Source organism: Tursiops truncatus, chromosome 3 (assembly GCF_011762595.2).
Source record: "Tursiops truncatus isolate mTurTru1 chromosome 3, mTurTru1.mat.Y, whole genome shotgun sequence".
In the NCBI taxonomy this organism is placed as follows: Eukaryota; Metazoa; Chordata; class Mammalia; order Artiodactyla; family Delphinidae; genus Tursiops; species Tursiops truncatus.
Genome location: NC_047036.1, coordinates 1,012,112 through 1,032,137, shown reverse-complemented (window position 1 = coordinate 1,032,137; position 20,026 = coordinate 1,012,112). Strand labels below are relative to the sequence as shown.

Sequence of the window (20,026 nt, the reverse complement as noted above, 5' to 3'; positions counted from 1 at the left end):
GAGTAAACCAGGCATCAATAATAGAAACACCTGGGTTAAAAAAGAAGTCACAATGGAAACTACAGTATGTTTTCAGTTGAGGGATAATTGAAATAAAATACATTGACACTTGTGAGATGCAGCTAAAGTTCTACATAAAAGGTGTATTTATAGTTTCAAATGCATATATTTAAGATAGGAAAAAATAAGAATCAATTATCTAAGCTTCTCTCTAATGAAACTATGAAAAAGAAAACACTTGCAAATAAACCCTGAGAAAGTAATGGGAGAAGGCATATAACAAAATTAGTATTATGAATCAATCATACAACATACATGCAATAGGGGAAAAAAGTCAAAAATTGGTTCTATGAAAATATTCAAAAAATTAATAAAACTCTTTGAGAATGGACAAGAAAATAGAAATCACAAATTAGAAAGCTTGGAAAGAAAAAAAAAGGTATGTTACTATAGATCCTACAGGCTTTTAAAAGTTAGTTAAAAGATATTATGAAGAAATTTATGGGACATACCTGGTGGCACAGTGGTTAAGAATCTGCCTGCCAATGCCGGGGACACAGCTTCTATCCTTGGTCGGGGAAGATCCCACATGCTGTGGAGCAACTAAGCCCATGTGCCACAACTACTGAGCCCACACGCTGCAACTACTGAAGCCCGTGTGCCTAGAGCCCATGCTCCACAATGAGAGAAGCCACTGCAATGAGAAGCCCACGCACCACAGCGAAGAGTAGCCCCCGCTCGCCGCAGCTAGAGAAAGCCCGTGTGCAGCAACAAAGACCCAGCGCGGCCAAAGGAAAAAACAGAAGTAAAAGAAAAAAGAAATTTATGCCACTAACTGTGCAATTTAGAAGAAGTAAACAGATCACTTAAAACCACCTACCAAAAACATGACATAGAAAATGCAAATAGATTTATATCTCTTAGTTATGTTAATTTAACAAAATACTTCCAGATCCAGATCCCTTCACTGGTAAATTCTTCCAAACAATCAAGACAGAAAGAATAATTACAGTATACAAACTCCTTCAGAGGACGTAGAAAAAGGAAACACTTGCAACTCATTTTATGAAACTAGGGTAACACTAACACCAGAGGCTGACAAGATATTACAAGAAAGAAAACCACAGACCAGTATCTGTCACGAACAAGTTATTAGCAAATCAAATTCAGCAAAGTATAAAGGACATAGTAAGTAGGGTTTCCTTAACAGCAACATTTGATAGTATCACATAATGATCAAGAGGTTTTATTCCAGAAATGCAAGATGCTTCACACTCAAGACCAATTAACTTAAGTCACCAAATTAACACACTAGAAAGAAAAAAAAAAACATATTATTGTTTCAGTAGTAAGATAAAAGGCATCTGACAAAATTCTCGCAACTAATTTCAGATGTTCACCCATCTGCACACCCAAGGATGTTCACACCCACCATTTATTTTCCACACTGAACTCTTCTTCAAACAACGATTAGAAACTATAAGTGAAGTTAAGTTTGTAGGACACAAGATCAATAAAAATCAGCTGTGTTTTTATATGCTAGCATCATATGAATTTTATTTTATTGAAAAATAAAATTTAGAAAAAATTTTATTGAAGTAGAGTTGATTTACAATGTTATGTTAATTTCTGCTGTACAGCAAAATGACTCAGTTATACGCATATATACATTCTTTTTTATATTCTTTTCCATATGGCTTATCCCAGGAGATTGGTTATAATTCCCTGTGCTATACAGTAGGACCTTGTTATTTATCCATTCTATATGTAATAGTTTGTATCGGCTAATCCCAAACTCCCACTCCATCGCCCCTCCCACCCTTGGCAACCACAAGTCTGTTCTCTACATCTGTGAGTCTGTTTCTGTTTTGTAGATAAGTTCATTTGTGCTACATTTTAGGTTCCACATATAAGTGATATCATATGGTATTTGTCTTTCTCTTTCTGGCTTATTTCACTTAGTAAGATATTCTCTAGTTGCATCCATGTTGCTGCAAATGGCATTATTTTGTTCTTTTTTATGGCTGAGTAATATTCCATTGTATATGTGTACCACATCGTTATCTATTCATCTGTCAATGGACATTCAGGTTGCTTCCATGTCTTGGCTATTGTGGATAGTGCTGCTGTGAATGCTGGGGTGCATGTATATTTTGAATTATGGTTTTCTCCAGATTTATGCCCAGTAGTGGGATTGCTGGGTCATATGGTATTTCTTTTTTTTTTTTTTTTTTTTGTGGTACGCGGGCCTCTCACTGTTGTGGCCTCTCCCGTTGCGGAGCACAGGCTCCAGACGCGCAGGCTCAGCGGCCATGGCTCACGGGCCTAGACGCTCCGCGGCATATGGGATCTTCCCGGACTGGGGCATGAACCCGCGTCCCCTGCATCAGCAGGCGGACTCTCAACCACTGCGCCACCAGGGAAGCCCTGGTATTTCTATTTTTAGTTTTTTAAGGAATCTCCATACTGTTTTCCACAGTGGCTGCACCAATTTACATTCCCACCAACAGTGTAGGAGGGTTCCCTTTTCTCCACGCCCTCTCCAGCATTTGTTATTTGTAGACTGAAAAATAAAATTTTTAAATTTCCATTTACAATAGCATCAAAAAGCGCAAAATGCTAGGAATATGTTATGTTAATGTGCAAGAGTTCCACATTGAAAACTACACACATTTCTGAGACAAATCAAGAAGATAAATAAATGGAGAGATACACCATGTTCTGACCTAGAAAATTCAACATAATTAAGATGTCTATTCTCCCCATATATGCCTACCTTTTAAATATAACACTTTCAAAACTCCAGCAGGCTTTTTATTATAGAAATTGTCAGGCTAATTAAAATTATACATTTAATAAAGCAAAAGACCTAGAACAGCCAAAGTGATGAAAAGGAATGACGTTTGAGGACTGCACTACCTGACTTCCGGACTCACTAAAGCCTGCAGTAATCAGACAAGTGTGGAGCTGGCCCAGAGCAACAAAAGCCCAATGAAACAGACGAGAGGACACAGACACAGACCCACATTTCCATGTACAACTGATTTTTAACAAAGACTAAATCACTCTACCAGGGAAATAGAAGCCTTTGAACAACTGAAGATTCAAACACAGACAAAACGAACCTCCGCCCAAACTCACATCACACACAAAAATTAATTCAAGATGGAACATGGGTGTAAGTGTGAATGTGAAAGCCACAAACTTCTGGAAGAAAGTACAGGAGAGCTTCCCAACCCGGGATGGACCAAATTTCCTGAGACAGAGCACAGGAAGCAACGATCTTTAAAATTAATAATTAAATTTCATCAAAATTTAAATTTTCCGTATATATGTGCTAGCATATGGTATTTGTTTTTCTCTTTCTGACTTACTTCACTCTGTATGACAGACTCTGGGTCCATCCACCTCACTACAAATAACTCAATTTCGTTTCTTTTTATGGCTGAGTAGTATTCCATTGCATATGTGTGCCACATCTTCTTTATCCACTCATCTGTCGATGGACACTCAGGTTGCTTCCATGTCCTGGCTCTTGTAAATAGAGCTGCAGTGAACATTGTGGTACATGACTCTTTTTGAATTATGGTTTTCTCAGGGTATATGCCCAGTAGTGGGAATGCTGGGTCGTATGGTAGTTCTATTTGTAGTTTTTTAAGGAACCTCCATACTGTTCTCCATAGTGGCTGTACCAGTTCCCATTCCCACCAGCAGTGCAAGAGTGTTCCCTTCTCTCCACACCCTCTCCAGCATTTATTGTTTGTAGACTTTTGGGTGATGGCCATTATGACTGGTGTGAGGTGATACCTCATTGTGGTTTTGATTTGCATTTCTCTAATGATTAGTGATGTTGAGCATCCTTGCATGGGTGGGAGGGAGATGCAAGAGGGAGGAGATATGGGGATATATGTATATGTATAGCTGATTCATTTTGTTATAAAGCAGAAACTAACACACCATTGTAAAGCAATTATACTCCAATAAAGATGTTAAACATTTTTTTAAAAATTTAAACTTTCAACTGAATAGTCAAACCATATTTTTGGAGGCAATATTCACAAAATATATATTTGGCAATGAATTTATATTTAGAATATATAAAGAATGAACTTCTTCTACAACATAATAGTGTAAACAAAGACCACAATAAAAATAGGCAAACAGTTGTACATATATTTCACTGAAGAATATATGAAAGGGTAACAAGCACATGAAATAATTCTCAACGTCGTTACTCAGCAAGAATATGCAAATTCAAACCACAGCCAGTCACCCTTCGGAATGGCTGAAACTAAAATGACTGGCAATAATGTCAAGCGTTCAAAGGGAACTGGCAGGAACGCAAAACGATACAACCATTTTGGAAACGTCAGACCGTAGCTCCTGGAAATAACCATACCATGACCCTGTGACCCAGGAGTCCCCTCCTAAGTTTTCACCAAAGAATAGTGACAGCACGTACTCACAAAAAGATGTGGTCAAGAATGTTCGTTCATAACAGCAAGACATTGGAGATGGATCTGGTGTCCGTCAGCAGGAGAATGGGCAAACAAACGGGTACACTCCACCATGGAATACAGCTCAGCAACAAATAAGAATTAATCACTAATAATCACAACTACAGGAATAAATCTCCAAAACATTACCTCAAGTGAAAACAGCCAAACACGAAGAGTACGTGCTCTATGATGCTACTTACGGAAAGTTTTAGAGCAATCTAAACTATTCTGTGGAGAAAATATATTGAACACTGTTACCGCGGGAAGGTGGGGGGAGGGGTGGATATTGACTGAATGGAAGAGTGAGAGAGTTTTCTGTGCTGGTGACAGTACTCTGTCTCTCGATAGAGGTTTGCATTACACAGGTACACACATTTGTCGAAACTTTCCAAGTGGACTCTCAAAACTTGTGCGTTTCATTCAAAATAAAACTAGATGTACATGAGCATTCAGCTCTCCTTAGTGATATACACGCTGAGATGTTTAAGAATCCAGTATACTGATGTCAACTTACTTTGAAATACATAAAAGTTACTTACTTTGAAATACATAAAAGTTTACAATAAGTAGGCTGGAGAGATGGCTATACACGTGATAAACCAAATTTAGAAAAATAATCTAGGCAGTGAGTGTTCACTGCATAATTCTTTCCACTTTTTTAAGTTTGGAAATTTTATAATAAAACTTTAGGAATATGAGCAAAAATTACATTAACAAAATAAAGGAAAAAATCATATAATCATGTCAATAGGTGTATAAAGATAAAACTGAATACTAGTTCATGTTTCAGACCCTTAGCAAACTAGGAATAGAAGGCACTTTATTAATGAAAGAGTACCTTACACACACACACGCACACACACACGCACACACCACAGCAGCTAACATCAAACTCAGTGGTGAAATCTTGAACACTTTCTCCCCGAGGTCAGGAACAGACAAGAATGTCTGCTCTTACCACTTCCATAAAAAATTGTTCTGAGTCCTCTCCAGAACAATAAGACCAAGTTCAAATTTAAATAAAGAAATACATACATAAATGGAAAGTTGGAAAGTAGCAAAATTTTCATTGTTCACATATATGTTTATGTACATAAAAATCTAAAATAGTCTACAAAATATTAGGAGTAAATAAATTTGCAAAGCCACTTGCTACAAGGCTAATATATAAAATAAATTAATAATGTTTCCATATATAACCAACAAAGTATCGATAATTGGAGAATAGAGTTTTTAAAATACCAATGAAATCAAAATATATGGCGTATATGCAAAACCTATACATTTAGAATAACAAAAAATGCTGAGACACATTTAAAAAGACCAAACTAAGTGGAACAGTATAACAAGTTCAAGGATTGAAAAACTAAAAAAAAAAAAAAAAAAGTTAAGATGCTAATTTTCCCTAAGTTTCCCTATAGACTTAATGGGATTTCAATCAAAATAACCCAACAAGTTTTTGTAGAAATTGACCAACTGATTTATTAATTTATGTGGAAATGCAGTGTCTAGAAAACCAAGACCATCTTAAAGCAGTGAACAGAGTTGGAGGTCTTAAACTACCTGATTTGGAGACTCACCATGAATCTACAATAGTTAACGGTGTTGTGTTGGCATAAAGGTGGGAAAACAGTCCAAAGGAACGTTGGAGAGAGTGTAGAAACAGAGCTGTCCATGATACTCCCTTATTATCCCATCAATCGTGTAGGCTCTGCAGTGATGTCACCTGTCTCCTCCCTGATCTTGGTAATCTGTGTCTGCTCCCTTTTTCTTCCAATCAGTCTTGGCCTTTGCTCTTTCCACCAGCGATCCCCATGGGCTGATGGTCTATGGACCTAGATATTGAACACTGAATTGATAAAAGTTAGCCATCTCTTTTCTGGGCACCCAAAGATTCCAGAGAGAAACTGAGGGTCTGTCTCAACTGGTAAGCGCTTCTCAGTGGGCTAGGATGTGCTAATTTTCAGGTGTCTTTGAGGAGTTAAATAATCAGTTAGATACATGTCCAAGGACTCATTATAAAGATATGAGCTGGAGGTAGACACGTATGAGTCATCCATGAGGCTGGGGGCATAAAGGACAGAGGAGAAGACTGGGGCCACAGTGTACACCTACATCTTGTGGCTGCGCACGCTGCCCAGCCCCACAGCAGGCAGAGGGAGCCGTGGTCTCCGGGGCAGTGGGAGCACCTGGTGAGCACCGCCTGCATCTGTGACACACACCTCTGAAAGCTGCAGCAGGCCACGGCTCACAGCGGCATGCCAGGACCAATGCCCACTTGCCATCAGGAACTCCTGGCTTGGACCCGGGGAGGGCCCAAGTCTCCCACGGCCTGGAGCTTATACATTTGGGGACCCTTTTAAGAAAAAGCGCCAGAAATTATGAATAGAATGTTGGAGACTGGCCTCAGCAGGGGCTGTGAAGGGGCCTGAGCGGGGCTCCTGGGCAGGGGTCCCAGAGCCTGCACCCGGTGAGCTTCACGGTAGCCCCACCTGCAGTCAGAGCAGGCGGCTCCCGCCCCCTTGCACAGACACACCCATGCTCTCAAACGCACTGAGGGAGGGGAAGTCACAGCCAGTCCCCTTCGGGGTCAGAGTGAGGAGGGCTGAGCAGGTGTCTCTGTGCCGGGATGAGAAGCAAAGTCACTCTCCAGCGTCTGCGGATGTTGGCGCCCTTTGTGGAGCCCCGGGGAAAACACAGGGGAGGCTCTAGCATCTTTCGGGGACTCTGACCCATGGAGACCAACATGTCCACTCCCCTGCTTTGTTCTCCTGTCGGGGTCCAATGCACATTGTGTAACTGCCCCTCTGTTTTGGTAAAACTTCAATAGGAAGAGGGAAACGTGACAGAAAGAAAGACACGGCCCTGGAGCTGTGGGAAGGGCCGACTTGTCCTCCTGAAGATGGCAGCGCTTCACCTGGGGCGGAAGGGAGGCCCCTGCAGCGCCCGGCTGCGCCCTAGCGGGTGTGCCTGAGGGCAGGTGGGGAAGGGGCTTCAGCGGGCAGGAGGACGGGGGACCTCTGGGAGCCACAGCCCGCGTTACCACCCCGGTCACCTTCAGGCTCTGTGATGCTGACGCAGCTGGTTCCGGGCGATTGGGGGAGCAGATCCACACCCCAGTCTGGATGGATCTCCAAGGTAGGGTGCAGGCTTATCCCACAGAGCAAAACCACCTGTCAGCTGTGTTCTGAGAGAAGTTTCCAGGGCGTCGAGGACGGCAAGGACCCTGAGCGCACTGAAAGAGAGCCTCCTTCCAGAGCCAGGAAGTGGTTCAGCCACAGAGGCTGCAAGGGCTGCGCGGACCCGGGTTTGCTGCCGCAGCCCCTGTGCAGTTACAGCAAGTGAGCGGCTGAGTTTCCAGCCACCGCTGTGGTCGAGACCCCAGCCTTCCAGAGCCAGGCTTTGCTCCACAAAGTTCCAGACTTCCTAAGCGACAGTCTCAAAGCAGTGGGCCTGTGACAATGGGGGCGAGGCGACACTGGCGATTTCAACCACGTTTGAGGGCTGCCCTCGCCGCCCCACGCCCCGAGTGTGACAGCGAAGGTGCCATGAGCCACACTGCGGGCCTGGGGCAGAAAACTCGCTACAACGCAACAAGGTGCTGGGATCGAGGGTCCGCGAACCACAGGCCCATGACCCCCACCTGGAGAGCCCTGAAGACGTGCGGGTCCCCGGGCCCCTCCAGCCCCGGAATCTGGACCCCTGAAAGCTTCCTGGGCGGGGCGCCTCGGGTTGTTTGCGTCTGATTAAACGCTCCTACTGGAAACTCCGCCTCCCAGAGTGTGGCTGGAGAGATGGAGCAGCAGAGACGGCTGGTGGATTATTGCTAAGACGCTGCTTCACCTCCAGACTGGGCAGGAGAACGTCATTGCCGCCCGGCCACCCGGGAGAGCTGCTGCGAGCACACAGGCCTTCCAGCCAGCGCTGCTCCCCGCCCGTGAGCGCCCTCCCGGACGCACGTATTGACGGGTTAGAGTGCTTTGGGTCCAGGAGGAAAGAAGGGCCAGCAGGGGATGCTTTCCACCCTGCATACGGAGCGTGGGGTCAGGCAGAGACCTGGAAGTCAGGCCGGGGTGGGCCCGCCCGCCCCGGCGAGGACAGCATGACCAGCGGGACTGCCGCCTGAGGACCCTCGTGGGTGCCCAAACCCCGCCCAGCCCTCTGGGGTGCCCAAGACCTGCTCCCCCCAGACCCTCTCCAGGCAGAGCAGCTCCGAGCCCGCCACCGGCAGCTTCACCTCAGACCTGGGGTCTCAGAGGCAGCGTCACCGTCCCGGGCAGCATCTCCCCACAACCCTGAGTGCAGTGAAGGCGGCTCCCATGCCCTCAGTGGTCTGCTTCCCCGGGGACAGAGCCCATGGCCCTGCCGCAGCCTGGGGATGCCACACCGCTCTCTTCGTGCAGACCCCGCTCCCTCAAGGAGGTCAGGCCCTCTGTCCTCACCCCACACAGCTCGCCGGTCCCTGGAGAGTAAGGAACAGCTGGCCGAGGCCGGCCCATGCCCACCCCAGCCCCTGCTCAGGGGCCACTCCAGGCCTGACCGCTCGCCACCTCCCGTGCCGCCGCGGCAAGCTTTCCCGGTCAGCGACAGTGCTGTCCCCGACCCTCCGGTCCATGCCACCCCCTGCTCCTGCCTCCACTAGGTGACTCTGGAAGTCAGGTGCGCTCAGGGGTGCACTGCAGGGCCACCTCCTCAGCAGCAGCACGTGGGCAGCACGAACACGGGGTGACACGGCATGGGGCCCCTTGCGTCTCAACAGCCACGACTTCTGATACAGAAAACAATCCACCTCATTGTAGATTAGGTACAATTATAACTAGAAGTGAGTGCTCGCTTCTAGTTATGCACTGAAACGTGCACGTAACGCACACCACACACACACACACACACACACACACACACACACATGCACACGCACAGGTACGCAGAGGCTAGAAAGTCTGCCTGTTTGCTAAGTTTCCTGTTTACTGCAGTTCACATTTCTGCCTATTTGACGTTCTCTTAGTCTCAGTCATTTGTATGCAGTGCTCGGGGAAAACAGAATGCCCCGGATGTGAAGTGTGGTGGCCAAGAGCCTGCTTTGACAAAGCTTGTCACAGAGGCCCCGGAAGCATCTAGAGTTCAGAGGAGCCGTTGCTAATTAAGTCTGACAGTTTCCCCTTCCTGGGGAGTGCCCAGCGTGTCCCCGCAGAAACGCCGCGTGCCTGCGGCTCTCCATCCTCAGGGAGCCGCAGCATACGGTTTCCTTCTGCTCCTCAGAGATTCATAAAATCAACTGAAAACACCTTTGCAAATCATAAAGAAAAAAGGCAAACAGCGGAGCAAAACGTCAGACAGAGTGGTTATGTCCCAAGGCGCTTCCTTATGATTTTGCGAGGCTCTGTGTGAAAGGAGTGCTGCCCAGTGCCCCGGGAAGCTTGTTCATTGCACTCACACCTGGATTTCAGCAGACCTGGTGGATTACCTGCAGAGGTGAGCTCTGTCCTTTTACCTGCAGTTGTCAACAGGAGGATGTTCCTCTGACGTGTCCTGCTTTACCCCTCAGTCTTTGTCAGATTTTAAGGGATTATGGTAAATGGGTTAGAGGAGTCCTGGGTGCTACTGTGATCTTCCCCAGCTGTTCACACAGACCACGATGCCCTCAGGGCAAAAGTCAGACACTGTTAGAGATGCCCAGTGGTTTTGTTTCGTTTTCCTGGACACCAATGAAAGTTAATTTTTAATATCTCTGACATCTGATACCAGGAAGAGAGAACAACATTTTTGTTTAATCTGACACTGTGAGAAAAAGTAAATTTTCACAGGGTATCACTAGAGACCTAATAAACTGGGGCATACGTGTAAGTCAAGACTCAGACAAGTGGGAAAATCTGAAACAAATCTTAAAATCACATGCAGGAAAATCATGGCCAAGATTATTATTTTTACAGTAAGAAAGAGGAGAGGACTAAAAATTATAAATAATAATAAAAACTCCTAGAAAATACATACATACCCGTTTCTTTCCTTCTACATAGCTTCGTGAGTATTTAGATTTTCTATTTCTCCTTGAGTCAGTTTTGGTAATTTGCGCCTTGCAATATATTTGTCCGTTTCATCTAAGTTGTTGAATTTGTTGTCATAATTTTTCATAATGTTTCCTTATTATCAATTTAATCTGTGTAAGAGCTGTAGTGATGGCCCCTCTTTTGTTTCTGAAACTGGTAAATGTATTTCCCATTTTTTTCTTGATCAATTTATCTAGCACTTTATCATTTTATTGACCTTTTCAAGGAACCAATTTTTATGTCCATCGACTTTCTCTGTTTTCTATATTATTATTTCCTCCCTTCTACTTACTTTTCAATTTCTTTTGCTTGATTCTTCAGATGGAAGCTTAGATCATTGCTTTCAAATCTTTCTTTTTTCTAATGTAAGTATTTAACGTTAAAATCTCCCTCTAAGCACTGCTTTGCTGCAACCCATGAATTTTGATGTGTTGCCTTCTCATTATCACTCAATTCACAAGATTTTCTAATTTTCCTTGGGATTTTTTCATTGAAACTATGGTTTCAAATATGTCATTTAACTTTTAAGCATTTGAGGATTTCCCAGTGTCTACTTGTTGATTTCTAATTTATTTTGTGGTCAGAGGATACATATGGTATAATTTCAATCCATTTAAATGTACCAAAACCTGTTTCACAGCCCAGCATATAATCTACTTGGGTGAATGTGCATGTGGATGTGGGAAGAATGGATTTTACTGTTAGAAGGCGTCATGCTCTAAAGAGGTCGGTTAGACCTACTTCGTCACTAATTTGTTCCAGCCTTCTATATACTTACTTACGATCCGTCAGTTACTGAGAGAATAGGGCTGAATCTTCTACTAATTGTATATTTGTCTATTCTCCTCTTGTTTCTGTAAGTTCACGTTTATGTATTTTGAGACTCATATGTTAGGTATATACGTATTTATGATTGTCATGTCTTTTTATTGAAATGTCCCTTGTGGTCCCAATATGGCTACTCCAGCTTGCTTATAAATGTATTTAAATAATATGATATTTTCTATCCTTCTAATTTTATGTTCAAAAATTGTTTCTTATAGGCAGCATTATTTTATCCAGTCTGACAATATCTGCATTGTGTTTAGTTTGGTTAATTTATTAATTTAATTAGTTACTCATATAATTGGATTAAGTCCGACTTCTTGATATGAGTTTTATATTTTTCCCATCTGTTGTTTGTTGCGTCTTTTTTCTGTGATCTTGTGGATTTGGTATTTTTTAAGGTTCCATTTCATGTCTTCTGTTGACTTAGTGGTTACTCTTTATTTTATTTGTATAGTGTTTGCTCTATAGTTCCAATATGCTTTTACCCTGGTTTACCTTTATAAAACATTGTATCACTGTATACATATAAAAGATTATAACAATACACTTTCATCTCTCCCTTCCTGCCTTTTATTTTAATGTTGGTATACAGATTATTTCCACATATGCTACATATTACACCATGTATTTTTATTATTTTTGCTTTAAAGTGCCAATAATTGTTTTAATAAATTGAAAAATGAAAAAAATTCATTACTCGTATATTTACTATCCCTCAAGGGTCTTAATTCCTTCAGATGTGGGTTTCAATGTGTTACCATTTTTCTCTACCTTGAGGAAACAATATAATGATTTTTTATTACCAATCCTGCTAGTAATAAAAGCCGATCTCAGCTGTAATTGGCTTTATTTTCCCTCATTTCTATAAGGAGATTTTAACTAGATATAGAATTCTAGAATGATTTTTTTTTAATCAGCACTTCAAAGTTGGTGTTCCATTGTCTCCTGCCCTTCAGTGTTTCCAATGAGAAGTCGGCCATCATTTCTGTCTTTGTCACTTTGCGTGTAATATGTCCCCCTCTCTTGGGCTACTTTTAAGAAGTTTTTCTCTTTATAATTCATTGTCAGTAATTTGATTAAAATGTGCCCTGGTATGATTTTCTTTTTTTCTCTGAGTTTCTTTGAGTGCTGTAGGTTTATATTTTCCACCAAGTTTGGAGAAATTTCAATCATTTAATCAAATGGTTTTCTGCCCTTCCTCTTTTTCTTATGTTTCCATTACACTTATGTTAGGCCCCTTGATATTAAGCCAGAAGTCAATGAAGAGCTCCCCTTTTTTCCAGCCATTTTTTTTTTCTTTTATTGCTTCAGTGTGGACAATTTTTATAGGCCAGTCTTCAAGTTCACTTTTCCTTTTAGTTTCTAGTCTACTAGAAATCACTACCATCCAGTGATTTAAGATATTGTGTTTTCAGCTCCAGAATATTAATGTGGATTTTTTCTTATGGTTTCTATTCCCCTGTTTATGATGTGCAGTTTTCTTTAACTACTGGGAAATGTTTTAAAGAGCTGTTTTCAAATTCCTTTTGGCTATTTTCATCTTCCCTGTCATTTCTGGGTTTTCTTCTCCTAGGAATGAGTCAAATGACCCTGACTCTTTGCACGTCTAATCATTTTGATTGCATGCTGGCCATCGTGATTACTGTGTCTCTGAGTGGCTGGACCTCGTTGTCTTCCTTTAGTGAGTGTTGAGGATTTTCCTCCCAAAAGGAAGTAAATTGTCCATGGATCAAGTTGGTCCTCTGAAGGGTGATTTCAGGCGAAGTTGGATACAGGTTAGCCTGCACCCTGAATCTAGTTTAGCCCTACTACTAAGGCGAGCCTTTTCTGGGATCTTTATGGAAAGTCCCAAGCATTCAACCAGGTCTTTCTACTCTGTCTGGTCAGACCTTGAATTTGTGCCAGCCCTGTGTTACCACTGACGGTTCTCAAAGTTGTCCATTGGCCAGAAATGGCAAGAATGATGGAATTAGCAGACAACACTTTTAAAAAGTTCTTATGAATATGTCCAAGCACTCAGAGAAGAATGAACACAATGAGTCTGTCTCTTTTGAAGATTTTCTCAGTCTTTGTTGTTTTGCAGTTTTATTAAGATATATCTGAGAATGAATTCCCTCATGCTTGAATGTCGCTTGAGATTAACTGAGATTCTGAAATGTCTAGATCAGTGTTTCTAATCAATCCTGAGAAATCCCCACCCATTATCTCTCCACGTGCTTTCTCTTAGCCCTTCTTGAGAAACTTTGATTAAACAAATCTGTTATTTCCTAAACATCCTGTTAAACTAATCTATTATTCTATAGTTTCCTTTTTTAATCTTTCTGGTTCGGCACTCTTTGGGGCCTATTTTACAATTCACTGGTTCTCTTTTCAGCTGTATTAACTTTCTATTAAACTCATCTGTTGAGGTTTTTTCAGTTTCTTAACATTTTTTTTCTGGAAGTTCTATTTAATTCATTTACAAATTATCTGTGTCATTTTTTTAAATTTCCTGATCCCTGCAAGTATTTCCAAGCTTGTTTTTAATTTGTTATTTTATAATCCACGTTCAATGTTTCCAATTTCTGAATTCTTTATGGGCATTTTCTATAAAGCTTTGTCGTACAGAGATGCGTGTTTCCAGATTAGTCAGAGTATAATGAGAGTGGGCTTGAGAAAGGACTTTTTTCTGTAGTTAGTTTGGAAGAATTTCAGGAAAAAGGGGAGATTCATGCCTCTATTTTTATGGTCTAAAATGACAGTATCAATAGTAATTAACATTTATACTGCACCCTTAAATGTATACTTTTATTTTAATTTCCACAAAAACTTCCTGTTATTTGCTTCACTGTCTCTTTCCTGGATAAAGAAACTGAGATTTGAATAAGATAATCTCTTGCTAGATTCCTACAATGGAAAGTGACCAAGCCAGAACTCATCCTGGCTATTCTGACCACAAGCACCATGTTGGATGCTGTTCAGAAGCCTGGATTAAGAGATATGGGACACCTGTCTTACAGAAATAGAGGCAGTGAACAAGCCTGGGGAGGAGACATGAAAATGAATTCGTGGGAAAACCTGAGCCTGAGAACAGTAACCTCAGACGTGAGTCCCGACCGCCAGAAGGGCCACGGAAGAGCCAGGTGTCAGCAAAGGCAGAGAGAGAGTCAGTGGTGTCCCTGAGGACTGGTGTGACCAAATCTGGAACACAATGGGCTTCTGTTTCTTTACCGGCTTTAAGAGGTGGGCCTGCGATGCCCCCTGCCCCGACCTCACGTTACGGTGCGTCGCAGGGTCTGAAGTGATATAAGATACACCTTAGAAAGGGGAAAGAGCCATTTTCTTATCTAGTATTTTTAGTGTTTGGAACTTGAGGAATTCCGATCTAAAGGTTTCAGTGCCCACTTAAAGGTTAAAGGAATGGGAACAGATTTTTTGGTGTGGTCATTTATAAGCTGCATCCATTTGTAAGTTATAGATACATATATATACATTTCTCTGAAAAATAACCCTCACTCTTTATCAAGCTATGGTCCCCCCACCGCTTGACAAATGTCACCCATTCTTCACGATTCGTTGGACATATCACCTTCTCAGCGGATGTGACCCCTACTGCCCTGGATAGAGCAGGAGAGGGGGCAGAGGGCAGGAGGGAGGGCTGCCCCCTCTAGCCCGCCTGACTGAGCCAACCCACCTGTCACCCAGTGGAGCTCTCGCTGGACACCCCAATGACCATCACTTCCCTGCTAGACTCTTAGCACCTGGAGAGTGAGTTCACACTCCGTTTTAGAGTCTCTGAGTGATTTCTACAGCCAGTTACCCGAATTCCTTGTGGAAGAGCAGACTATAGGCGCAAACTAGCTCTCCCTGAGTGTGGAGCGCTCATCAGGCCCTGGGTTAGGAGCTATGCCTGTATTTCCTATTTAATCTTCACGCCATAAGAGGAAAGCATTTTTAGGCTGGAGTTTGCTGGTAATGTTCTCAAGGTCAAGGAGAGTTCGGATTTTCCTCCTGGGGAGCGTGACTCCTGACACCAGGTCCCTTACAGTCTATCATGTTGTTTTTAAACTAATGTGCTTCAATGATGGTGGATGAACCAAGAAAATGTACGCTATCTCTTAGCACATGATAGAAATGATTCCTCACGCCAGCCCCAGGATGATGCTGACCTGTGTCGATCCAGCCACACCTTCTAGACCAGCCCTCTCTTGGGAGACAAAGCTCTATATGTAACCATAGGAAAGCAAAGGCGGTTTGCCCCTCAGGGGCGGCGCGTCCACCTGGCTGACAGCCCGAGCAGCTCCAGCAGCTTGTCTGGCTCCCAGGGGATGGGGCGATGTGTACATCTCTTCCCGGCTTCTCAGTGGCATCATGTGGGCAGCTTGAAATCTGCTGGGTGGGAGTATTTACACCACAGCAATCAGCAAACCTTGCAAATCAGGGTTGTTCTCCCCAGGAACCCAGTTGCTGAATATTTATATGCACACCATTGGAGTAAACTAAGAAAAACGTGGTGGGCATTCAGGTGACCTTCTTCATGCATTGGACACAATAAAATAAAATATAAAGTAACATAGCCAGAGAGAAAGTATGTAACAACAGTTGATAAAGGAAAAAGGAAAATAATAAAACCACTCCAAAGCAAAATTCAGCTCTAACTGTTTTAGCGGCAATAATGTGCCCTCTTTGCTAAGGCACTTTCGGATGCTTTAACGTGGGGATTGATGCTCCTGTCACAGGGCACCCAACCACCAGACTTGGACCCTTGGAACAGGGAGCACTGGGACGCCCAACATCGACAAAACAACATGAGTGGGTTTTTTGGGGTTTTTTTCTGGTACGCGGGCCTCTCACTGCTGTGGCCTCTCCCATTGCGGAGCACAGGCTCCGGACGCGCAGGCTCAGCGGCCATGGCTCACGGGCCTAGACGCTCCGCGGCATGTGGGATCCTCCCAGACTGGGGCACGAACCCGCGTCCCCTGCCTCGGCAGGCGGACTCTCAACCACTGCGCCACCAGGGAAGCCCACCATGAGTGTTTTGAGCTACCACTTTAAGAGAAACTCAGTACATGAAATTGCGTGCCCCCCCCTCAATTTCTCTGGCTGACTGTTGGCTCCCGAAAGCAGAAGCGTCCTCCGGCTCAACCTCCGAGGCACTGGAGACCCGGGCAGGGGCTGGTGCTCTGGGGCTGGCGCCACATGCTGTGCTTAGCACCTCAAGCATGAAATCAAGAAAACCTTCTAGCGCAGGTCCAGGACGTTATTGGTCAACACTGCAGAAGAATTCAGAGCTTCTCCATCTTTTCTAAGCACGCAGTCCACGCTTGGATGCCTCCGCCCCTATCTCTCCGCGCCACACACAAGTCTCTTGCCCCATTACAAGGCTGGTGTGGAGCCTAATCTTGCCCAAGGGGGAGCCCCAAATGTTGCAAGAGAGCTGATTTCTCACCCCACGTGTGGCCACACGCTGGCCCCTTATTCCCAGCTATTCACCATCTCTCGGGAATCAGAGGTCTATTTGCCCCGAAGCCCTTTTTTTTTTTTTTTTTTTTACTGCCTGGGTCTCTGCACTAGCCCAGGGAGGGAGAACACATTCGGGTAGGATTAAGTCCTATTCTGTTTCCAAACTGGGAAAGAATGCGATTTGTCCTCCGATATTTGGGAAACAGAGCATCTCAGCAGAGAACATCAGGGCTCTCCAAACAGAAGCCTGCTTTTTCCCTCATAAACAAATTATGCAAACTCTCTCTTCTTCCAGAATTAGCAATGTCACCATTAATTATGCAACTGACAACAATGGATTTGGAAATACGGGAAAGCATGTCATGAATGTTTCAACCACTGTGTCCTCAAGACTCCATCATCTTTAAGTACATCAGCCATCATCGCCAGGACCTCTTCCCCTCACGAAGAGGCCTCGGAGGTGGACTCAACCCACAGGACTTCGGCTGGTGGGTAGAGGGGTGAGCACCCGGGAGTGGGAGCCACACGCTTACATGCCTGGGTGCATTTGGCATTATTTATTGTCTGCATTTCTTTTCTTTTAGTAAAGGGATTAAAAATTGCTGGCAACGTGTCATCATTCCAACTCCTACTTTCTTTAACAAGCTTCACTTCCCTTTCTTGCTCTGACCTGCTCTCAGCATTCCTTCCTGCTGTTAGATATTACTTGAGATAACAAGATTTCAGGGTAACATTCTTACCTTGTGAATTTCCCAGGAGATCCTGTGTCCTGAGTCAAAGGCCACCTTTGCCTTGTGATCAGTAGAAACTGGCTGAAGACTTCTTCCCCGTTTCTACTCAGTGAGTCCAATGTGCCTCCCACCCTCCGCCCTGTGCTCTGGTCACTGAGGCTGGAGGTGGACGCTTGGGGCCTGGGGTGCAGGGAGGGTGAGACCTGGCTCACCGCCCTTCTGAGATGAGAGTGGCTGACGCCCAAAGGGCTCAGTCCTTAACAAAGGGGCAAGGCTTCCCCCGCATGGACTGCGGGGATGCACACGTGTACCCATGAAGCACTGAGGTCACCGCAGACACCTCACGGGGGTGATGGCCCACGGGTTTCACGTGCCTCAGTGCAAACCTGGAAGCAGCTTGGACGAGGAGATATTCCCTCTGGCACGTCTGGTTTGGGATTAGTGTTTATGGGATGACTAACCCTCTCCTCCTAAGAAGGAAAATCACAGTGATGCCCCAGGAGCTCCAGGCCTCCAAAGGGGACCAGCAGGGTCGCCAATGTTCTCAACGAGTCGCATCACAGGTGTGCAGCGAGCATCCCGGACAGGCTGGTTTCTTCTACAAAACCTTTCCTGACCGTCACCACTGCTTTCACAGAACACCATGAAAAATAACTACAATTCTAAACACGATATGGTAATTCTGGATTAGATCTTGGAACCAAAGAAAAAGGACATTGTGGAAAAACTGGTGAAGTGAGAAGGAACTCTGGAGTTCTGCTAGCAGTAACGCGCCGAGGTCAACTCCTTGCTGTGACGACGTGAAGCGGTTGTGTGTACACTTGGGGAGCGGAACACAGAATGCTGTGTGCTCTCTTTGAAACTTCTCTGTACATCTAAAATTATTCCCAAACAAAAAGGTTCCTTAAAAAAAACAAAAGGCAACCTGAAAAGCAAGTGAATGAGTTCATGGTTTATTTCAGTAAGTGATCACCAAGTCAGGTGGCATCTTCCCTAAAGATATGGCTGTGTGACAGCTACCAGCTTTGCTAAGCTTTCTTTGAATTTCCTCAATACAATTAATTATAATATAGAGCATCTTTTAAATGAATGAATGCATAAAACCAACTACTTGGATAATTGCCTACTTGAACACAGGAACATAATCACCACCATATATTAACTGAAAATGCAACGTTAAAATGCACACACAAACAAGGGAAAATCCAACAGGTAAATAAGCAGGAAACGGTGCCCGGGAATTTGCTTAGTGTGTCGATCCGGATTCAAGGAAGTTACAGTGTCGAGGACACGTCCTTGTGAATTGTCGAGGACAATCCTTCTTAAAAACCCATTTGGAAGGATGACCCAAGGACAGGCAAGGGGTCTCGACGCTCCAGGTCAGCAGACGGGAAGCAGCTGACCAGAGGGGGCCAGGTGTACACAGGACGTAGCAGGGAAGAGGGGTCCCGATGCAGTGGGGGAGGGCAGCTCCAGAAAGGAGGCTGGAAACGGGTCCATTGCTCTCTCTCGCCGGCCAAGGAGAGCTGGCCTCTGCACTACACAGTGGAGGACCCGGGGAGGTGAGGCTCACCTGCTGACCCCTGCCGACTCTTCCTGACCTGCTGGATATACACAGACGACTGTGAGTGAAGACCCCCAGCCCGAGTTCAGGTAGCAAAGGAGAATTCTGACCGTCCTTCTCAACAGGGAAGGCGTGGAAAGACACGCCACTAGTACCGTCTCCCAAAGGCAGAGATGAGGAAATCAGTGAGTGTGCCGGGGGCTGGCCGGAGCCCCAACAGTGACAAAGTGCTCCAAGCCTAACACAGGGCTCAGAACGGAGAATCAAAACACGTTTCTGGAAAAGAACACTACAGGAATAAGCAGTGCATTTTAGACAGCATCGACTCTTGCTTACACAGTTTAAGAAAACAAAGTGGGAACCAGCCCCCCTAGAGCTCCCTTTCAGAGCAGGGCCACACTGAGGCCCCATGTTCAGGACAATAGAGACAGAGGAAAAATAAGGTCAGAGGAAAAGTTGAAGGGCCGGGGAACACTCAGAAAATCTTAGGCCGCCGCGTGTCTGTTTGTTTGTTTTATCCATAAGAAAACAAGAGAAGGACCCCTGTGAAGCTAGAAACGCTGTACTGAACAGGCCTCCTTCTAAAAGTTTAGGAAAATCAGTTCCACATAAGAAATGAGCAACAGAAGAGGATCAAAATCTAACCCTGGGCTTCCCCAGTGGCGCAGTGGTTGGGAGTCCGCCTGCCGATGCAGGGGACACGGGTTCGTGCCCCGGTCCGGGAAGATCCCACATGCTGGGGAGCGGCTGGACCCGTGAGCCATGGCCGCTAAGCCTGCGCGTCCGGAGCCTGTGCTCCGCAACGGGAGAGGCCACAACAGTGAGAGGCCCACGCATCACACACACACACACACACACACACACACAAAATCGAACCCTATGCCAAGTCATTATATGAAGAATAAAGAGCAGAAC

The 20,026-nt window shown here is 44.5% G+C and overlaps 1 long non-coding RNA gene across 1 annotated transcript; it reads left to right on the top strand.

Moving 5' to 3' along the window:
- The first annotated feature begins 9,480 nt into the window (after positions 1 to 9,480).
- Positions 9,481 to 17,419, top strand: LOC109552720 (uncharacterized). Its single transcript, XR_002179639.3, has 2 exons — positions 9,481 to 9,971; positions 17,112 to 17,419. It is a non-coding gene; the product is annotated as an uncharacterized lncRNA (long non-coding RNA).
- The last annotated feature ends 2,607 nt before the right edge of the window (positions 17,420 to 20,026 follow it).